The following is a 12710-nucleotide window of genomic DNA, read 5'->3' on the forward strand; positions in this document are numbered from 1 at the left end:
GACACATATGTGGTGCTAACAGGAGGAACTGAAGGGGCATGGCATGGGGCAGGACTGGCTCCCATCCACTGGCAGCTCCTACAAGCTGTTAGAGGTTACCAGTTAGGGTATAACAGTACCAGAGGGCAGAACAAACACAGAGGCATGTAACGTGTGGTCTCTACAGCATGGCTGGCTGAGAGCAGAGGCTCATAAACAAGGGAAGGAAAGGCACGTTGGACGTCAACCAGCCCCAAGTGGCCGCATGCGCAGGAAGAGGAGAATAGAGTGGTCAGAAGGTGCTTGGGCAAGGCTGGGGGAGATGCAAGCAAGGGAAAAAGATATCTGGGGACAGATAGACGCTGGCAAGACACCAGGGGCAAGAAAGCAAGTAGTAGCAATCTGATGGAAATGGGAGAAAAAGAGTGCCCAGTAGGTACAAATCCATGCCAAACCCTAGTCTAAACCAGGGTAAGTGGCTAAAGAGAATGAGCCATGGGTTAAACCCCCCTGACTAGTCATCTGAGATTCAAACAGGAGTTTACATCCCACTGTGCTCATGAAACACTTCTCTGATGCTTTCCATCAACACGTGAACCAATACGTGCAGACTGGAGCGCTCCCTTCTCTCTGTCTCTCACAGGGAAGAATCACCCCCAGAAACACCCCTTTGCAACTAAGCTGTAGTGGGGTCCAGACCTCACTTTTCTCCTACACTCAGATCTTAACCTTTCCTCAAAGAAAATCAGCTCTAACACAAGACATACACAGAACACTCCAAACTGAGCACTCCAAAAGAAAAAAATAACATACACAGCAAAAACTTACCTGTGGGCCAGAGAGCTTATCCTAGACTGGAAGAACTTAAGACAGCTGCAGAATCAGCTAGAGCATAGCAGGAAACAGTATTGGTTTGACTAAAAAAGCAGCGGGAGAGATGTAGTGGCGGACCGTAGCCCCTAGCAAGAAAGAAAGCATGTGCTATTTATCAGAAAATATCACGAGAGCTTCTCAAATATTTCTTCTAACATATGGGACAAGATAGTCCCATACTTACAGATTAGCTACGTTCACTTTCCAGGTCAGAAGAGTGCAGATTTGAATCCTACATCAGGATCAGAGCTCCTTCAGGAGAACCATCTTTTGCATGCTACATTATGATCTTGTGCATGCAGACAGTCTCAGGAAAGCTAAAGAGCCTCTTTGCAAGGGCAGAGAGCATCTAATGACAGAGTCCAAGTATCTCAGGGCACATAGGAAGCATACCAAGTTCTCATGTGTGTTCGTGCCCCACTGCAACTGAAAACAGGTATGATATAACGCCAAACAGGAAAGGGCATTAACCCTTGGGGCATTTTATTTCTGATGAAACTACACTGCCTTCAGCTGAGTCTCATCAAGACTGAATATGACCCTTTAATTACCTTTAGCCATGGCCACTAAACTCACTGCATCCAAGAAGCCAGCACTGAGACCAGACAACTGCTTTCTAAACTCCTGCATGGGGAACATTAGTAATTGGAGATAGCAGCCCAGCAGACTTGCAGCCTGAGACAACACGTCAGTTCCCACAAAATCTCTGGGTCATTAGTCATCTCCTCTCCACAGCTTTCATTTTCAAACCCTCCTTTATCTTTGGCTATGATTAGCACTCAATTGCATTCACCTTTGGTCACCCTCCAAAAAGCACCAGGAAAAAGAGCTCATGGGACTTGAATACCACCCACTTCTGAAGCTTTCAAGAAAGTTCCTTACTGTTTTACTTCTGTATCTGCTTTCCCATCTTGCATGGGGCTATGCCCTGTAACTCTCTCTTTATGGCTGGCAGCAAATTTGTGCCCTTCCTTCCCCAGGCTCAGACCTCTCTGGTGCCACTACAGACGGCTCCTCGCTTTCCCATGCCCTCAGTCACTCAAAGCCTTGGCTCAGTGATGCCATCCACCCTCTCAGGTTCCTCTGTTTCCTCTCTCTACCCTGAATTCCCCCTCTCCTCCTTCCACTGCCTTCCAGAAGCTGCTTTCCTTCCTCCTGCTACTTGCTAATATTTTCCTTCCTACTTTGGATGCCTCACTCACATAAATAAATTGCTTGAATCACCCACCTAAGAAACTGGCCTCTGCCCGCTGGGGCAGCAGAATGGGGTATTTCCCTAGCCCACTTCCCTCACATGTGTGGCATTGCTGGTTCAACTTCTGCAATGCTTTGACCACTTAAGAGATGCCATCTAGACCCACTCTGTCTCCTCTCTGGCTGGACTGGAGCCCTCCAACAGACCTGGGGGCTGCAGGCCACCCCTCCAACAGCCACCCAGCCAGGGAGTTTCCCTGGCCCATGTTTTGAGCCACATGAGGAAAACCTTCGATGGTGTTTAAACAGGAGCAGAATTAGGCCCAGCAGCACCAGGTGACTCGGCAAGGGATGACGACATCAGTGTTAGAGACAAACACACCAACATGGTTGGAGTGAGGAGCCCGTGTGCAGTGATAACATTTTTTTAATCTTATTTTTTTATTTTATTATTCTCTCTCTTGTGGTTCCTCCTGCTCCCGGAATGAACAGGGGTTTTTATTGCTGGGGTTAAAAAACATGAATTTGCATTACATCCTGGCTCCCGCTGTAATACTTCAGTCTTGTTTCTCTCTCGTCCCCTCTCCAGAACAACTGATGCTATCACAGCCTGATTTAATTTCAAAGACGGATTGTGATTTGGCAGTCGGGGGAAAAAAAAAAAAAAGCCAGGCTAATCAAAAGTCACCATCTGCTGCGTTGCCATGGGGATATTCCTCCCCAATAAATGTGCTCTTTGCCAAAATCACAGATAACAGCACTATAAAGGGTGGGAGGTGGAGGGGGGGAATCAAAGAAAGAAGTTCCGACACTAGGGGGGAAAAACGAAAGAGAGAAAGGAGGGAGAAACAAGAGACAGAGAGAAGTGGGAGAGAAAGAAACATGGACTACTGAGCAAAAATGACACATGGACCAACCTGGGAGAAGCAGGAGGAAATCAGTGAGACTAACAAGCAGCTGAGGGTGATGAAGTGATGGAGGGAGACAGACAACTGAATAGGAGGAAGGAGGAGAGACCTCTAGATGCTCTGCTACATAAGATGCAAAAACAAAACAAGCAGAGATAAGAGAACTGCCCTCAAAGACAGATTTCTGGGGAAGGGGAGAAAACTGAAGCATCAATGAGAACTCCCAAAGGTGTTGGTCAGAGTTCTTACTGCTATCTGCATCATAAAGTTACTGAAAATAAAACCCTGAATGGGATGAACAGTAACACATGAGGACATTGAGGATCCGGATCCCTGGTGCTACAGCAGGCCAGATGTGCCGACAGCCCCATGGTGACGTGGGACAATTTGTCACGCTGCAACACAGCACTGGACCTGGTGAGTTGTCTGCAAATGAGCATTTTCAAGCTGTCCTGCTCAAGATGGTATAGGGGCAGCCACCAGTCACCTAGTAACTGCTGTTGCTTTTCATTTCCAATTGTCATATGTGGAACATAAAGACAAATAGTGCAGGTACGTAGGTAGTCACTATACCTAGAGGGCAGCAACTCCCACGCCTGGCTTCCGGGAGCAGCCGGACCCTACCACCATGCTGCATCCCAGGCATGGGCACTGGGCAAGCCAGTTGCCCAAACGGGGAGAGGGTCACCTAACCGGAAAGGAATAAAAGCCGTAAGATTTTAGGTCACAATGTGCTGCCTGCCCTCTGACCCTGCTTGGAGCGTGCATGTGTGTGTTGAGTGCTCCTATTAACTCCCAGCAGCAATGGAGATAGGGGAAGCATCCCGCACTCCTGCCCACCCAGGTGGGAGCTACGTGAAGAGAGTCAGCACCCACGCTAATAGGATGGGATGAATTATTCACAACAGAGGCACCACCGGCCTTTTTTTCATTTCTTCCTCCCCTGTTTGAGAATGATTCAGGAACAGTCCACACGTTGTGAGAATTCTTCACTCAAAAAAATGACTGAATGACTTTTCCATGAACTTGTTTTGCAATTCAGAACTCTGGCTCTGATAAGAAACGGTCGCTGTGTGTTGACTGGATGAACATAACACTGTGTTGCCCATCCCCAACAGTCAAAAATTTATGATCAGCTCTTCTCTCTTTCCTTTGCTCCTACCTCCTTCCCGTGTCAGGAGATAGTGTAAAAATCACAAGTCTTAAAACACACTATTGGCTTTTTCTTCTCTGTGTAATCATTTCAGAGCCCGGGCATCACACTTCCAACCTGTTCTCCACAACTGTGTAAAGGTTTTGTTTCAAAAGGAAAGCTAGAGTCTCCCATGACTCCAGGAGCTGGGGTTTAGAAGTATAAACTAGCATGTGTCCCACAAGAGCAATAATGCTTATTCAACCTATGCTCATGGAAAGAGCTAGGCAGCTGGAGTGAATTAGTTTAAGAATTAGAATGGGAGATATTGAGTAATTCTTTTCAGAGCAGATTTAGTGAAGGCCAAAGGCACTGGGTCCTCTGAGCTCAAATGGCCTCATCTGTATGAATCAAGCTGGATAGGCTGTTAGAGCAGCAAAGAGTTTCTGTACCCCAGATCCCTCACTCGAACCACCAAAGAGCCCCCAAACCCCTCTCCTGACCCAGGCAACAACTAAGAAAGCAGAGATGACCATGGCAGTGATGGGACTCCTCTGGATCCCTCCTGGATGAGGGTTCAGCTTCAGCACGGTATGCACAGATGGCTGTGGAAGTACTCTCCCCAGGCTGGTGGTAAGAGATGAGTTCATCAGGTTGGGTAAAAGCCTTTTTATCCTCACATTTTCCACGGTATAGGAGAGTGCCCTAAGGGAGCTCTTTGGGGTTATCCTTCACAGAAGATGGCTCTAGTGCTCAGACCAAAGATGGTCCCAGCTCTTCCCCAGCTACATTGCCACCAGGCAGGGTCTCCGCGGCAACGCACAAGGGGAATGGAAGAAATCAGCTGGGAATGAAAGGACCCAAAATCAGGAGAGAGAAGACACAGATGTCGGAATTGGAGAACCTGAGGAAAAAAAAAGGAAAAAAGAAAGGAAACACTCAGGAGGCCCAAGCAGCACAAGTGACAGAGGGAGGGAAAGCTGACTAGAAAATGAGCACAGGGAAGATTTTGGGAGAAGACAGGCAGAGGATAAAATGAGACGAAATGAGGAAATGTTTATGGATAGATAAAGCGTGAGGTCCACAAATGCACAGATTAATGCCCCTCGAGCACAGAGAGGTAGGACATGGGCATTAGAGGCCAGGCAGAGGGAGCCAAGAGAGCTGTGAGCAAAGGCCATGAGGTGCGGGTAAGGACCCTTAAAAACAGCCTGGCAAAACTACCTGAAAAGCTGGAACTCCACCAGCACATGAGAAGGATGCCCCGTGGACAGCACAAACAAGGTGACTGCCGCATCGCCCCTGGGAGAGCAAAGGGGCTCAAGCAGGAGGATGGACAACAGCACTGACTTCTGCTGTCCGGAGCCTCGACAGAGATGGCCTCCAAGGGCGCGAGAGCTGGACTAGAAGGGGTTTCTAGCACGCACACGGGAATCCATAAAGGGCTGGAGCCCACAGGACTGTCCTTGGCCTGTTTGTAGTACCTGGCTTGGGTGACTCAGCGTGAGAGCACTTGCGGGGTGGCACGCTGCGGTGCCCCGCCATGCCAGCCGGCATACATCTTGCTTTGTCTCTGCTTCCACTTCCTTTTCCTTCACACCAGGAGAGCAAGTCGCTCTGTGTCGACTGCTTGGCAACAATAACAGGACGGCAACATCAGCCACCCCATGTCTAAAGGCTGGGCAGGCTGACATATTGCCACCACTTTTGGCTGCCTTCAGTCCAACCTGAGCAAAGCTGCATGTAGTTTTGTTACGTTCCCATGGAAGCCACTGGCCTGCACCCAGAATTTCGTTCTGATTACAGTTTCCAGTTTGATCACTTGGAAACGGCAGTGATTCGATGCCTGGTTGTGGCCCCGGAGCCGTGGCTTGCAGGGCCCCAGCGCTAGCCACTGGGACAACCCATTCACTGTGGGGCAAAACTCAAGGCTGCAAACCCACAAATCAAGGGCTCCTTTTCTGCTGGTTCCTGGAGCAGGGCCCTGGCGACAGCTGCGCTAGGTGTGAGCATAGACAGCGCCGGCTCTTCTTGTTGCTCTTGGCATCGTGACGGATGCCAGTTGTACACGTTTCTAAGGAACTCGAGGGAATAGAGGGTTGCTGCCAACAATTCACCGGGCTTTACTTCTTATTTTCCAGACATGTTTCCGCATAGTTTTTACTAAAGATCCAACAGCCGTTTCCTATCCCGAGGAACAGGGGAACGAGTCTTACAGCTGGCTAGCATTCAGTCTAGTCAAGGGTGCACTGTTTCGACCTGTGAGCAGGGCACTAAAGACTTGGATTTACCCTTAACAGACTTGGATTTACTCCTCTTAGGCCACACATCCCTCCTATCGTGGCCCCCCCTTTCCCATCCCCATGTCCGTCACCACCCAAGGTGCAGAGCTACCGGGAGGGAGGGTGGGTGGAGGGGCCACATCCCCTTCAGCCCAGCCCAGGAAGACACACCAGCCACATGGTGAGAAAAAGGCTGCCCAAGCCCATCCCACGTACTTTTGGAGGTCCATGTCATTCTCGCTGCCTCACTCAGGCTCAGGTGATGCCTGCCGGTACCCCGAGCCGCCCACCCTGCCCAGGTCTCTGCCCCAAGCCAACCCAACCTGCTCTCTGATGGGGCACAAGCTCCCACCACCACTGCAGGAACTGAGACACGAGCAAAGCAAAGGGTTACACCAAGCAGCACAGCTAAGGATGGATCCCCACCTCCTGCCTACCTGCCCAGAAAGCTTGGCCTATCTCCCTCTCACATGGCATACCTCTCCTTCTCACCTTCCTCTTTTCTCTTACTGGATTTTTACAACATTTTACAGGGCCAGAATGAGGGGAGCTCAAGCAAGAGAAGGGACAAAAACAGGGGAGCAACAAATATTTGTTTAAAGCTAGAGTATTTTGTCAAACAAAACCTTTTCCTATTCAGTCAGCTTCTCACTACTACTACTTTCTTCCCCCCAAATTAAACAGCAAATTATACTTATCAAAGAAAAGAAGGTAAAGAGAAATCTGAAAGGCTGTGAGAAACCTTTAATTATTAGTATAGTGGCATGAAAAGCTGTTGAGCCCCTTAGAAACGTACATGGCCAATTATCAAAAAATATAAGAGATGCAGAAAGAAAGGTTTGTCTAATAAGTATGAATCGCAGGGCCATTTAGAACATCAGTGTTAAAGCATTAGAGTTAAATGGAAAAGTAAAAAGGGGCTGATGGTTTTAACTATTTCACAGGAGGACAAGAGGTTGATACTGATAAGACAAGCAGTATAGTGAAGTTAATTATCTGCGGCCCTCGGTGCACAAAGCTTTTTGAGCTGGTGATTAATAGAGATAAACCATTCAAACTCCACATTTCTAAGGTGAATGAAGATGGCAGAGGAACTGCACAGCCGCAGCATACTAACTAATCTGACAGCGGCGGGCCCAGCTGCTGCCGAGGGTGCTGGGTGGTTTATCACACCCGATCTGCTCTCCCTCCCACAACTGCAGGGAGGTTTGGGAAGTAGGGAGAAGGGGGGACTGAACTTCCCAGCACTGCTGGGGTGCTTACTTCATCAGAGATGAAGCTTACCCCTAATTAATAAAAATGATCTTAAAAAAAAAAAAAAAGCTCCCGTGTTACCACTCAGAGTAATGCAGACTTGGGGGGTGTATAGAAGCAAACATTTTATGCCATGTTGATCAGTGCTTATGCGAACTGCTTCTCCATCTTGGACTGCATTAGCTGTTTGCCGCAGGCCCGTTTGCTAAGTACTTGCAGGGGATTTCTCCTCTGGCTTCTCACCCCATCCTTCGGGTCGGGTAGCAGGGCTGTATTTTAGGTATGGAGAGCACTTTGCTACTACGGCCATTGCTGTGAAGTTTCCAGCAGCTTCAGCATGCAGTGCTGTACTGCCAAAGGCTCGGAGCTGAGCCTTTGTAGCCCACTCTATTTATGGGCAGCCTGCAATGCACTTGGCATATCCATTGCATCTTCTGTGGGCCATACATGAGGGATAGGCAGTGAGGGGTTAAAAGTGCTCAAGGGAGGCACGTGTCCTATATAGGAATTTTGTTTTAGAACCACAGGGTACCTGCACGGATGATGCAGGGATGGGAATAAATTAAATGGCCTGGCACTTTTGTGGGAATTAGGAAACAAAGATGTGAATGCAGAAGGATTGACTCAGCCCTTCATCTTTCTGAGAGAGATAAATCAGGCACCATGAGGTTTATCATGTTTGAGTCTGGCAGATAACACCTAAAAAATGGAGGGCCTGGATGGACAATCAAGATAGACAGATCCTGATCTTACAAGATTTCCAGCCAGATCTCCAGACTAAAGTAATTTAGATGTGCTCCTGTAAGAGTCATAACCTCCACACTCTGGGTCAGACGTTTCTCTTAAAAATTTCCCCTGAGATTTCTGATACTTCCTGCTAGGCCCTCAGATGTTGCAAATGCTAGTTTTCTTCTGATGTTTCAGTGATTTGTGTCTAGAGCCCAGCTAGAACAATGATGTTCAGAGACAGCAACAAAAATTAAAGTAGTAAGAAAAAATGGACTCTGTTTCTGAGCTTCACAAACTACTTGGTGCTTAGGTTTCTAGTTCAACTTGAATTCTAGGATAACTTTGGGGTTGGCTGTTATTTTCTCCAAAGTGATTCCCTTGTCCTTGATAAGTTTGGAAAGGCATCTAAACTTCAGCATCTGCAAACAAAAGAATCTTATATTTTTGGCCAAACTAAATTAAATAAATTTTGTGTTTGTTAATTGCATCCAGGCCAACCTAGTGCAGGGCCAAGTTTCAGCCCAGTGGGATTTGCACATGGCCTGGATACAAGCTATTGTAAATGGGGATCCCTGAAGGAAAAGCTGACAGACGGTGATTCTAAAAATGTTTGTCAGAGCCAGCCTTTGTGACACATAAAACCCATAGCCAAGGGGGTCCCGGAGTTTGGGAGATGGTTCTGAACTACATCTAAGGCCAGGGAAGTTTGCTGGTACCAGAGAAATTTTACTGGGACTCCTCTCGTTGTCTGCCAAACCCATTCCTGCTCATCCCTATCTTTCTACATTTTGATGATTTGGATAAAAAAAGAAAACTGGACTGACATTGAATTTGGTTTCTGATTACCTGTCCCAAACCCACTCTGATTTCCATGTTATAAAATGGGGTGAAGATGGACATACTTTACGTGAACAGCATGTAAACTCTCCTCAACTAGTCCTGCAAGTAGGGTTGCAGCCTGGCTCGTGCAGCAGGGTTTTGGTGATGAAACCAGACTGGGGCTCAGATCAAAACCAAAACACTTCGGCCCATCTCCCTGCTAGTACCACTTATCTTCTAACACAACAACTGCATTAAAGGTCTGGACCAGAAAAGATCTCATCTGGCACACATAAGCAACAGGCAAAGGAAAAGTTGTCCTTGTAATTTTCCTTCAAGTCTGGTCAAGCATGCCAAATCCAAGTATTTCTAAGCAAGGAAGACATCAGCCAGAAAGGAACTTCCAGCTTTGCCCCATTCACAACAGTAACATCCCAAGACAGGAGCAGCAATTTCCCCAAAGGGTCTACAGCAAACATCAAGCCTTTGCAATTAAGACTCATCCTTGGAAACTACAGGTTTCTCCCTTCCCTCGCTCATCCTAATCAGTGTCTAGTTTCAGCTGTTGCCAAACAAATGGGTTTAAGTAGCTTGATACAAAACAGTGGGAGAGCAGTTAAAATAGGATAATGGGCCCTGAGTTACTTGTGCCTGGTTAATTTGCGGGTGGGATGCGATGCTGTAATGTACCTGAACAGAGTCGGGGTGGGCTTGTGCCTAACTTTACAAACCATCTAGGCATCTGTGGGGATAGGGGAAACACAGAACCGGCTCCAGGAAGGCAGCACTGGCTACAGGAGAGGTTACAAGGCCCTCAAAAGCAAGTTCAAATTACACATCCGATACACACTCCCAGAAGCAGATTCCAGACACCAGCTGCTTATTTTTAGACTAGAAAAGCCTTTTTTACCGGCACAGGTGGTGAGTCTGGAGCGCGCTGAGCATCAGAGGCCTCAGGATTAGTGCCAGTGGCCCCAGGATATTCCCTGAAGGCTCGCATCCAGGTAAGCAGCGAAGGTCCTGCTGCTCTGCACCATTTCCCACCTGCGGAGAAGACTTGTGCCCATCAGCCTCGCTCACTCTGCAGTGAGTGCATTGGCTCGACTGTTTGGCAACACCAGCTCAGAAATATTGAGAAAAGAATGCAGCATCTGGGGAGATTCTTCCGTTTCAGCTGAACAGAGAGCAGCTTGCTAAAAGAGAGCTTTTCTGCAGTCCTTTCCTCATCAATGTAGCTGTGACTTAACTATTACACAGGTCCAGACACCCTGCTAGCTGCATGAACAACTGGACAAATCATTTGTATCAAATTATTGAATCAATTTTGCTTTCTCCCTGCAAACAGCAAGTAAGAAGTCTGCAGAGGTTTTGGATCCCTTTTTTAATTTTCTGCAACTAATTCTTGTTACTTAAATCAATCATTGCAGCATTTGTCTGAAAACTGAAATTTAAATGCTTTATCTGACTCTACATGAACATATCTGTCACATGATTGTTTATTCCTACTTAGTTGATGGTCAAAACATTTAGAAAAATACATCAGAAAGTTTAAAACCAACCTCTGCCCCTTCAACACTTTCTATTATTAGTCTACTTTATCTGTTGCCAGGCATATTCATATATGTGTGTGAGTGTGTGTGTACACACGCACCCCAAGATATTCATGGAAAGTCAAAGAGGGAACAGGCACATCACCATAACTTCATGTCAGATGACTATTTTACTAAATAGTCATTTTAGAAAAACATTCTTTCTTTCTTTCTTTCTTGGAACAGACAGTATTTACCTTACATCTCCGCAACTATAGATGGAAAACAGAAGAAACAAGAACTTACCTGAAAGCTATCCTTTACAGGAATAAAAAAACAAAGTTCATAAAACACATCAGACATTACAATAAACGTATTTAGAAAAAAAGGCATGAGAAATGGGCCGTTTGAATCATTAAGTTAAAACAAGAGGCTATGTTAAACAAGAAAACCAAGCTTTCCCTCTCATGGGAACTCACCTTTCTGAACTCTGACTTCAGCACAGGGCTCTGCATATTCCTTTGGCTCCTGCCATCTTACAAGACCCTGCAAAAGAATGTATTTCTTTAAAATCAGTGTGAATTAACTGGGGGATTTGTTTCTCCAAGAAAAAATCAAATATATAGATCTTCTTCTAAAGGCTTGCATTTCAGCGTAAACTTCTTTCAATACAAACATCTATTTAAGAGACTTCTACCAGGAATGCTGGAGATATGCACAGATTCAGGGTGATGTTTGCTGTTTTGTTTGGTCCACACACTATTTGGGGATTGCACAGGGCCCTGCACCACTGCACAGGAGGGTGCGCACACAGTGAGCATTTGGTGGGGAAAAGGGGCTTAGCCCCAAACTGTGCAGGGCTGACAGCAGCTGGGCTGGGCTCAGGCTGGGACCAGAGACCACAGGGGAGCTCAGCCCACAAAGAGCAGATTCACTTCAGCATAGGTATCGCAGTTAAACCCTTAAAAGTTCAGGGAGATACATCCAGGCTGGAGCATTTTATTTGGAGCAAGAGTAACTAAATGCCCAGAAGTTTGGCAGAGCAGAAATGGAAGTGTGAGCTTGAGAGTCCAACAGCGCCATTCTGCCCAAATTCCAACGAGATTTTTATCGAGGATAACACAAGCCCTCCAAAAAAATCCAGTGTTGCAAGTTTGCTCCTATCTACCTGAGTGCTTGGTTATACCCTGCGGGCAGGACACAGCTTCAGAACAAACTCTTACCTCACCTATCATTTTTTGGTGGGCTTGACTTGATCACACTATTGCAAAGGTCATTTATTAGTTTTTCTCCTTGAGTTACTTCCTCCCCTGAGTCTTTGCCCTGTTACGGCTGATTGTACTACCAAGGCGGCCATGAAAAAATACCCCAGTTACTTTGTGCTGTCCCATTACGGGAAGGTCTTGTTCTTCCATTACCCTATCTGGAGAGGAAATGATATAACACAGCGGTGACGTCTCCAGGAAGATAAAGAGTTAGTCAAAGCAAAATCAAGCTGCTTCATGTTTCAGCTATTTACCCCCCTATTAGCCATTTCTTAGGAATTAATTCATGGTCTTTAGTCACTGTTGACTCACCTTCCTTAGCTGGCTTTTAATGTCTCTTCTTACAACACAGGAAAGGTGAAGGTCTACTCACAACTAGAGCAGAATTGCTTAGGAAAGCAAACTGGTTAGGAAAACACTGATGTTCCACTAGGCGCATCTTCCTTCCACGAGCCGTAACTCACACATCCTCCTCAGTGCGGCTGTGGTAGGACTGTCTTCATCCCCCTCTCCCAGCCCACTATTCTACTTACTTGTTTATGGTAGTGCCATTATGCTACAGGGGCTTTCCAGTCTTTTAAGACAGGATAGTCCCTGCCCCGAAGTGCTAACGCAATGTGGAGAAACAAAACACACTTGTGCTATGATAAAACCCCATCGATTCAAAGGAATAATCTAGACGTCCAAGAGAGCAGGTTTCGAGCATCCTTGGTCACAATGACGTCAGCGAACGGTGCAGTTATCCA

General features: G+C 46.8%; 1 long non-coding RNA gene across 1 annotated transcript in view; it reads right to left on the reverse strand.

Annotated features, from left to right (window-relative positions):
• Positions 1–813: 813 nt before the first annotated feature.
• LOC135329590 (uncharacterized) overlaps positions 814–12710 on the reverse strand; it is a 31260-nt gene continuing 19363 nt past the window's right edge. The window contains exons 2-3 of the long non-coding RNA XR_010391152.1: positions 11179–11245; positions 814–938 (exon numbers count right to left, since the gene is read on the reverse strand). This is a non-coding gene — a long non-coding RNA (uncharacterized LOC135329590). The remainder of the gene's footprint in view (positions 939–11178; positions 11246–12710) is intronic.

The sequence above is a fragment of the Dromaius novaehollandiae genome, chromosome 12 (assembly GCF_036370855.1).
Source record: "Dromaius novaehollandiae isolate bDroNov1 chromosome 12, bDroNov1.hap1, whole genome shotgun sequence".
Taxonomy (NCBI): domain Eukaryota; kingdom Metazoa; phylum Chordata; class Aves; order Casuariiformes; family Dromaiidae; genus Dromaius; species Dromaius novaehollandiae.